Source organism: Echinops telfairi, unplaced genomic scaffold (genome assembly GCF_000313985.2).
Source record: "Echinops telfairi isolate 266 unplaced genomic scaffold, ASM31398v2 ScPeMD7_6273;HRSCAF=7185, whole genome shotgun sequence".
NCBI lineage: Eukaryota > Metazoa > Chordata > Mammalia > Afrosoricida > Tenrecidae > Echinops > Echinops telfairi.
In genome coordinates this window covers 2,025,976-2,035,933 of record NW_022110173.1, presented here as the reverse complement: position 1 = coordinate 2,035,933, position 9,958 = coordinate 2,025,976, and the positions used below count along the sequence as shown (strand labels likewise).

The 9,958-nt window shown below is 39.2% G+C and overlaps 1 protein-coding gene and 1 pseudogene across 9 annotated transcripts in view; both read right to left on the bottom strand.

Moving 5' to 3' along the window:
• Positions 1-9,958, bottom strand: part of ERC1 (ELKS/RAB6-interacting/CAST family member 1) — a 482,416-nt gene that overhangs the window by 416,797 nt on the left and 55,661 nt on the right. The window lies entirely within an intron of this gene.
• LOC105979327 lies at positions 5,367-8,847 on the bottom strand (annotated as a pseudogene).

Sequence of the window (9,958 nt, the reverse complement as noted above, 5' to 3'; positions counted from 1 at the left end):
AAGATACCTTATTCAATATATATTGCTCATACACACAAGGTAATCCTGATAAAAATCCCAGCAGCATTTTTTAGTCTTTTTTGGAAAAAAATTATTGGAGGCTCGCACAGCTCTTATCACAATCTATACATATATCCATGTGTCAAACGCATCTGTACACCTGTTGCCATCATCTTTTTCAAAACATTTTCTTCCTACTTGAGCTCTTAGTATCAGCTCCTCATTTTTTCCTCCCTTTCCATGTCCCCTTGATAATTTATAAATTCTTCTCTTTTTTTCATGTCTTATACCTACCACTGTCTCCCTTCACCCACTTTTCCCCAGTAGCATTTCTAACTAAGATGGAAATACCAATCATCGACTTTATATAGAAAGGAAAGAAGCCCAGAATAGCCAAAACAATACTGAAGAAGCACCACCAAGGAGTTTCACACTGTGGCAATGGAAATCGTCTGGCCTAGTTTAACAATATATCCACAGAGCAGTATAATATAATTCAGAGCAATGATTTATGACAAGGAGTCTAAGTACTTTCACAAAAAAATGGCGCTTACAAAACAAGATATTCACATACAGGAAAATGAAATAGGACCACAAATTCACACCATACACAAAAACTACCACAGAATGGATCAAACACCTGAATGTTGAATCTTAAACTACAATGTTCTCAGGGAAAACATTGGTCAAAACTCTGAAGATCTAAAGATGGGTTATCGAACACAACTAAACCCACAAATAAGAGAAAACAAATTACATAGCTGGAACCTCAGAAAATTAAATCACTGTGATCACAGACAGACTTTACCAACAGAGTAGGAAGATAACCTAAAGCCTGGGGACAAAGTCTTCTGGAACATCCTCTGATTAAAGGTCTAACCTCCAAAATACATACATCAAAATGTCTAAAAGGAAACCCAAGGCTCAAAGAAATTACTCTACAGAATGCATTGTCTACATGAACCAAGGGGGCTTCAAAAAGCACATGGAAAAATCTATTATCTTTTCATTCCCTGAGAGCAGAAGACCCAGGTAATGCCCAGGGACCACGGCCAACCAGTTTGATCAGGGCCACAACAGGTGGATTTTGAGAGAATGCGGAAAAATGTAAAAGAGAACCTCATATTATTTTTAAAATCCAAACTTACTGAGCAATTTAAGATTAGAGAAATCCCTGAGACTCTTGCGCTGAGATACTTTTGAACCAAAATTATCCCCTGAAGTTGCCTTATACCTAAGTAATAAGTTGACTAATAAAATAAAGACTATTGCCTGTGACCAATAATTAAAAAGCCATCTATAGGAGACCGAACCGTCAACAAGACTCTGAAGCAAAGAATGGACCACATGAGGGACACTGTGTCACTGGGAACAGAATGAGGAGGACTGGAATCTGAGCAAGAGGATCCGGAGAAGAATGCAACCAGTCACGGAACAACATGTGCAGGAAGTGTTCATTGGCAAACAATTTTGCTGTGTACACTTTCAATGAAAAAACAGCGTCTTTTTAAAAAGTGCTTAAAAGGCAAGTTTCAGTTTATAAAGACTCCTTCAGATCATTTGAATATTTTATTTAAGAAATATCTCAAACTTATGAAAAGGTCAAGAAATTGCTACCAACCATTTGCCTTGCTTGCTTCTAATTGCTCACTCTGCCTTATTCTTCACTTAAAATTCATATAAAGTGTGCAATTTTTACACAGGTTTCTTTGCAACTTGCTTTTGTTACCCAACATAATGTGTGCTTGAGATAAAACTACATTGATATGTGTAGCTCTAATTTTAAAAGTTAAATAGTTCTAATAGACCCACTATCTTTTTCATAGTTTCTTTAGTGGAAAAACTTGACCCAACTACAATGCAATTTTTGGTCCACTAGCCCTATATACCACAAATATTTACAAGTTTTCTGCATAAAAATTATTATGTTTGATTACTACAAGTATTTCCCAGATTCTAAATGAAGTGTTACACAATATAAGGGGGTACTCCCCCTCAAAAAAAACATAATTTTTTTCAAAGCTATGTATTTAAATTTTTTTAATAAAACAAACTTATCACCTTCAAAGTACTCTCCATTACACTTAATACATTGTCAAATCTGCAATTCATTCTTGAAAACATTTTTCAAACGCATCTGTTTGGATGGCTGACAGCACCTCCCTTGGTTTTTTTTCCCTTCCCCTCTTCTATATTGTCAAATCACTGTCCTTTCATGTCCCTCTTCATTCACAGAAACAAAAAGAAGTTGCATGGAGTGAGGTCAGGTAAGGTGCATGGGGCAAAAAAGGCATGCTGTTTTTGGTTTTTTGGTTTTGCCAAAAATTGGCGCACTGACATGGCTGTGTAAACAGGTGCATTGTCATGGTGGCAAAACCAGTCACCCATCTGCCACAAATCACGTCTTTTTTTGTCACACACCATTAAGCTATCTTTTCAGAACCTCTAAATAGAAAGCTTAATTAACAGTCTGACCTGATGGAATGAAATATGAGTTGATCATATGCACTATGAGTCAACATTTTCGTCCATTCGGGACGTTGATGGATGTCCAGAACGAGGTTTGTCACCAATCAACATTTCACCTTTTTTTGAATCGAGAAACCCACTCGTACACTTCAGTTTTCCCATAGCGCTGTCCTTGTAAGCCGTGTTCAACTTCACAACAGTTCCTGCAGCAGTCATTTCTCCCAAGCAGGAAACAAAATTTCACAACCACAGGATGTCTTCTTAATTCAGCCATCACAAAAAGTGAGGTTCAAGCGAAACGACTTTAATTTGAAAAAAATTCACTGTACCCAGAGAGAACTTTCCCAGGGGACGCCATTGGGTACACTAACTCAGAGCAAGGTGCTGGAATTGTTCCATGCTTGCCTACTGGGAAAAATGCATACGACAAAAGCTCCACTTCACCCAGTGCAATTTCTGGGGTTTTTTTGCACCCCCTCATATACAGTGTATACTAGATTACCTTTAAAAGTCTGATTACCTTTCAGTATATACTAGATTACCTTTCAACGTCCAAACCCCAAAATACAACAGACTAAGTATTTTGAAGAGAGAGATGTCATTAACATAAATAAACACCAATTTATCTATCTACCTACTTAGTAATAGTTATGTTTTGAAAACAAATTTTCTTATTGTAATAAAGTGCCTCTTTCTCCTTGTGCATTATGTAACTGTTTCAAGCAGCCACAAAAATGAAATTGCATACAGAACCTCACAGTGTATCAACTTTCATATCAGTTATACTTGCTTTTATTAGGATGTTGTTTAAAATTATGTTATAGGAGGTTTTATAACGACATGGACAATTTCCCACAATATATTAAGTACATAATAAACTGACATATAGTTGTTCAGAATCATATAATTCTCTCTATACACAAACACACACAAAATGTAATTAATATTGTGAGTAAAATGTTGGCATTAATTATCTTTACATAATATTTAAAACATACTCTGTGTTCTTCTGTAGCTTTTAACATTTACATTTAGAATTTTTGTGGTTTTTTTAAGATAAAAAATTAATCTCAGAAAAGGAAATAAAAAAGAAGGGTCAGATATCTAGCCTGCATTTATGGCTACAGTACCAAAAATTATGTAACACTAACTTTTGGAGGAAATGTTATGATTTCACATACCAAAAAAGCCAAATGGTTGTATATTCAATTCCATCAGAAGAAATAATGACAGAACACTTTCAAAGAAAGCTCTGAATTATGAAACTGCTGAAGCAGAGCCCTAGATTCATTCTCATTCATTAGACATTTTTAAAATAAAGACATCCACCCATGAAATTCAACAAACCCTAAATGCCTCTCTCCATCTCTGTTCTCCCTACTTCTTCTTTCCCAGTCTTCCAGTTCTGGTCTCTCTCTGAAAAAGGAATGCAAGAAGAAACAGAAAATAATGCAAAGCATTCTATTTCTTCTCCTCTCACCCTATTCCCTAACCTGACATTCTTTTCTGGGAATTGCACAAAATACTGTATATACTCGAGTATAAGCCGACCCGAATATCGGTCGAGGTACCTAATTTTACCACAAAAACTGCATTAAAAATGCCCTGTAACACTTGGCTTATACACGAGTATACACAGTACAAGGCTTTCATCTTAGAACCAAGGTTTTACTCTCAAGAGATTCCTATAATATCAATTTAGAGATCAGGACCCTGAATACTTAAAAGCCAAAATAATCTACATTTCCCTGCATATATTAAAGAAATATGTGATAATAAAAGATCTAAATCTAGAGACCCGTGCAAAAAACATGTAACCAACAACTATAGGACAGTATTTTATGCAAGCAAAATGAACCCGACAGCCTGTTTCAAACCAGGAGAATGACAGATTCTCAAAGAATGCTGGCCATCTTGGGAGTTTATGTACCAAGAACACAACGAGCGTATTTCAGACTGGTCTGTCTGGAAAGACAGGGAAGCAAAGCTGTTAGAAATAAACTTCATCAACCAGTGAAGAATAGAAGAAAAATACTGCAGCATGAGCAATCATTTTCTGACCAAAGAAATATTGTAGTGCCTACTATGTGCTAGGGTACAATAGTCATTATTCAAATAATCGCACACAGGTAAGATAAAATTTATTTCTTTTAGGACTGCATTTCATATATGCATGGTGTGATAGTTAAGGTTTATTGTGCCAACCTGTCCACAAATGTGGGATTAATTGAAGGGCGGAGAGGTAGATGGCTCAACGAGCCTCGCTTGTCTTGTCTCTTGCTCTCTGATGGTCGGACCAGGGTGCAACTGCCTTAGGTAGTTCTCTGCCTCAGCTGGCAAGGCTCACTTGTGAGACATTCCTGAGAAGCCACATGGACTTACAGATGCAGCCCTGGGTGCTGGAGAAGCCTCGTGGACACCACTGCCAGCACTGAGATGCTTATGCTCACTGATTCGGCTTTCCTCCTGCAGCGGGTGTCATTGCATGTATTTTGTGAGTTTGCGGAAGACTTTCTACATCCATGTCAGACATAGGGGCTAATGTCGGACTTACGGGCTTAGACTGGACTGGGCTGGGACCCTTAATGTACAATTACTCTTTATATAAAACTCTTATAAAATATGAGTGTTTATGAATTTTGTTTATCTAGTCTACCTAGACCAACACACATGGTTTTCCAAGCAAAACATTGAGACATATCTCTACAATCAATGGATGGATGCAGGCAAGTTTGGGGGGTTTTTTCCCACTTGCCCAAACCTTATTAGGAAAAAAAAAAAAAAGCAATGATGGTAAATATCTAGAACACAGTCTATTTTCTGTGATTCTTCCCTCAAAAATGTGACATTTCCAAACACATGCCAGAAGTGTACTATCTAGGTGAGAAACTGGAATCCTAAAGTGTTCGTGTTCCAACTTTGCCCAGTCTATGGTCTGTCTTTGGATCCACAATAACTGACTGAACAGCGACTATGGCTTCATTAATTTGTCTGTAGCTGAGCTCTTCTACATACAGCAATTGAAGAATCTGAGGAGCTTCATCAAGAACTGCATCTCCTGCATCAAAATGAAGACTACGCGCATTTAAAGCAAAAGACAAGCACTCTTCTGTTCGATAAGCTTTAGCAGCTGCACCCTGCATCCGATGCTTCTGAACCAAACTTCGAATTGCCTTTAGGATCACCAGGTAATCCTCATGGAGCTAAATCTGAAGGTGGTTAGCCAAAGCCATTACACCATCCTTGAAATCAGGATCATTTACATCCAATTTTATTAGTGGCTCTGCATTTGTAGCTACATTATAAGCACTTTTTGAATTATCAGGTACTGTGTCCTTGTATTTTTCAGCATTATCTCCATACTCAAGCCTAACAGCTAAGCAAAGAAGCCAGTCAATTGCTTGTCAGTCTTGAATCTTTTTTTTTAATCACTTTATTGGGGGCTCATACAACTCTTATCACAATCCATACATACATCAATTGTGTCAAGCACATTTGTATATTCGTTGTCCTCATCATTCTCAAAACATTTGCTCTCCACTTAAGCCCCTGGCATCAGCTCCTCATTTTCCCCCTCCCCCCACCCCTCCCTCATAAACCCTTGATAATTTATAAATTATTATTTTGTCACATCTTACACTATCCGACATCTCCCTTCACCCACTTTTCTGTTATCCGTCCCCCAGGGAAGAAGTTATATGTAGATCCCTGTAATCGGTTCCCCTTTCCCACCTCACCCTCCCTCCACCCGCCAGTATCACCACTCTCACCACTGGTCCTGAAGGGATCATCCGCCCTGGATTCCCTGTGTTTCCAGTTCCTATCTGTACGAATGTACATCCCCTGGTCTAGCCAGATTTGTAAGGTAGAATTGGGATCATGATAGTGGGGGTGGGGGAAGGAAGCATTTAGGAACTAGAGGAAAGTTGTATGTTTCATCATTGCTACACTGTACCCTGACAGGTTCATCTCCTCCATGTATGACCCTTTCATAAGGGGATGTTCAGTTGCCTACAGATGGGTTTTGGGTCCCCACTCCGCTCTCCCCCTCACTCACAATGGTATGATTTTTTGTTCTTTGATGCCTGATACCTGATCCCTTTGGCACCTCGTGATCACACAGGCTGGTGTGCTTCTTCCATGTGGGCCTTGTTGCTTCTGAGCTAGAGGGTCGCTTGTTTACCTTCAAGCCTTTAAAAGACCCCAGATGCTATATATTTTGGCAGCTGAGCACCATCAGCTTTCTTCACCACATTTGCGTATGCACCTATTTTGCTTTCAGTGATCGTGTTGGGAAAGTGAGCATCACAGAATGCCAGGTTATTAGAACAAAGTGTTCTTGTGTTGAGGGAACACTTGAGTAGAGGCCCAATGTCCGTCTGTTACCTTAATACTTAATGTATAAATATATGTACATTATATATCAACACATATAAATATATTTACATATGCACATGCCTGTATTTAGACCTCTATAAATGTCCTTTGCTTCCTAGTTCTTTCCGCTATTTCCTTTTACTTTCCTCCTATCCTACTATCATGTTCGACCTTCATTCGGGTTTCAGTAATTCCCAGCTACACTGTTCTTGATCAAGCCTCACCATCAGTCTGGCTATTTTCTCCTCTGGATTGTTTATCCAGCCTATCTTAACAAGATAAACATGCAGAGACAATAATAAGCACAAAAACAAATCAAAGCAAAACAAAGCAAAAGCCTATAAATAGTTCCAGGTCTGTTTGTTGACCTTTATGAGTGTTTTCTGGTCCAGTCTGACAGGGTGCCATGCCCTGGCCCCAAAGTCTATTTTTGGTAATCCCTGGGGACTTCATGGCTTTGCTCCCCTTGCACACCTCTAGTGTTTCACCCCAGTGTGGTGGGGTCAGATCAGGCACAATTCCCGCACTGTGCCTCTAGTGTTGTCCCTTGAAGCGCTATGGGCCAGTGAGGGATGTGTCTCATGGTGGGGCCAGTCAATGATCCTCTGTGCATTGGCTGCTCTGAGCAGGAATATCGTCCTTGGGGCTTGGTGGGCCAAGATGTGTTCCACTCTTTCCATTGCCTCATATGCATGTAAAAGTTGGTTACTGAATAAAGACCAAAGAAGAATTAAGGCACTTGGACTGTGGTGCTGAAGAATGTTGAAAATACCATAGACTGCTAAAAGGACATATGGACTTGTCTTAGAAAAAGTATGACCAGAGTACCCATTAGAGCAGCGGTTCTCAACCTGTGGGTCCTGACCCCTTAGGGGGTCAAATGACTCTTTCACAGGGGTTGCCTCAGACCATTGGAAAACACATATTTCCAATGTCTTAGAAACTGAGACACTGATCCTCTATCCGTCTCCAGGCGGGTCTGCCGACATGCAGATATGCCAACATATAAGTATCTGGTGTGAAGACTGTAAGCCATGCCACATCATGCTTCGAGACAAATTTTCATTTATTTGTCATTCGAAATAAATATTTCACAATATATAATGACATATTATTTTGTGATTGTTTAATTTGTAACAATGAAAATACATCCTGCAGATCAGATATTTACATTACAATTCATAACTAGCAATATTACAGTTATGAAGTAGCAATGAAAATAATTTTATGATTGGAGGTCACCACACATGAGGAACTATCTTAAAGGGTCGTGCCATTAGGAAGGTTGAGAACCACTGCTTTAGAGGCAACGATGACAGGCTCAGTCTTACATACTTTGGACATGCTGTCAGGGAAGATCAGTCCCTGGAGTGGCTGTGCAAGAGGAAGGCCCCACCAGTGGCTGCAACAGTAGCTCAGGCACAGGAACAATGGTGAGGACGGTGCAGGCCGGGGCAGTGTTTTGTTCTGTTGTGCACAAGGTTGCTGCGGGTCAGAGCCCACTAAATGTCACCTAACAACCACAACTTTCAAATGTTTTCAAAACCTCTTTACTGGACATCAGTAGTTCCTTTGGGTCATCTGGATTACAATTTTCAACTTTTCTTCACTCACATAATATAGGAAAGAAAAGAACAAAAGAACTCATTTAATACTACACTATGCAATATGAACCTCATAATTTTATAACCAAAAATTACTTCATTTAAGAATTATAATCATGGTCATAAATTAATTAGCTCAGTTTATTAAAAAGAAAAAATCAGAAGCTAAAGACAAAAGAAATGGACCATATCATCTATTAATGTTTTAAACACAAACAGACACAGACACACAATAGACACTTGGTGTGCTCTGCCATGGCATAGGAATGTGCTCTGCCATGGCATAGGAAACATGGCAGTAACCCACTATTACAACAAATGTGTTCAATAAATGAAAATACTTATCCAAACCCTATTTCCTTACTTGTTCACTTCGCCTCACTGCCAAAGAGTCCATTCGGATTCACACCGACACTACAGGATGCAGCTGAGTTATCCCTATGTGTTTCCAAAGCTGTAAATTTTTACAGGAGAAGTTAGATTCATCTTTCTCCCACAGAGCTGCTGGTGCTTTTGAACGGTTTACCTTATGGGTAGCAGCCCAACAAATACCTCCCTACTCCACCAGGGATCCTTACTTGCTAGTATCCACCCCTGGAAACTGAACAAACTCACTGTCCTCGAGTTAGTTCTGACTTATGGCAACCCTTTAAAACAAGGCACACCTGCCCCTGTGCATCTCCAAGAAGCTAACGCTTTAAGAGAGTGGAACACTTCATCCTTCTCCTGTGCAGTGACTGCGGGTTTCAAAGTGCTGACTCGACACGTAGCCATATGCCACCACAAACATCAGATTAACCTTTCAGAGTGGTTACTCTCACACCAAATCTTCCATATCCAGTCCTCATTCTTCACGAGCGGAGTTATCAAAATAGTAACAATTACTGGTCCACCATAAGCTCCTATTTAATTTCTCAAAATTTCCTTTATACAACTACGTCATATGCAACCCAAGACTGATTCAAAAGCATACAACTTTAAAATACGTGGAAAAGAAGATATAATTAAAGCCTTTCTAACATACAGCCTGCTATCTGTTGACTTCCTGTCAAGCAAATTCTAAAATTTAAGAGGACTGAGTATAAATTCCAAAGTTATTGTGGAAAAAGATATTTCAATGTACATATTTATGTCCTAACTGAAAAACACAGCCATTGTCTAGGGCAGTGCTTCTCAACCTTCCTAATGCCACGACCCTTTCATACAGTTCCTCATGTGGTGACACCCCCCAACCATAAAAAATTAATTTTGTTGCTACTTCATCACTTTAATTTTGCTAGTTATGAATCAGGCGACTCCTGTGAAAAGGCTGTTCGACCCCCAAAGGAGTCATGACCCACAGGTTGAGAACCGCTGGTCTAAGGCATAAAATATGCATGGCTTTGCAAACCTTTTAATTTTTAAGACAAGTTATTGGAAGAGCTGAGCCACACATCAAGCTGTGTCCCTGAAAATTTTCAGCTGCACTAGACTGAATTTAAGAATATCTGGGCTAATTACCACAAATA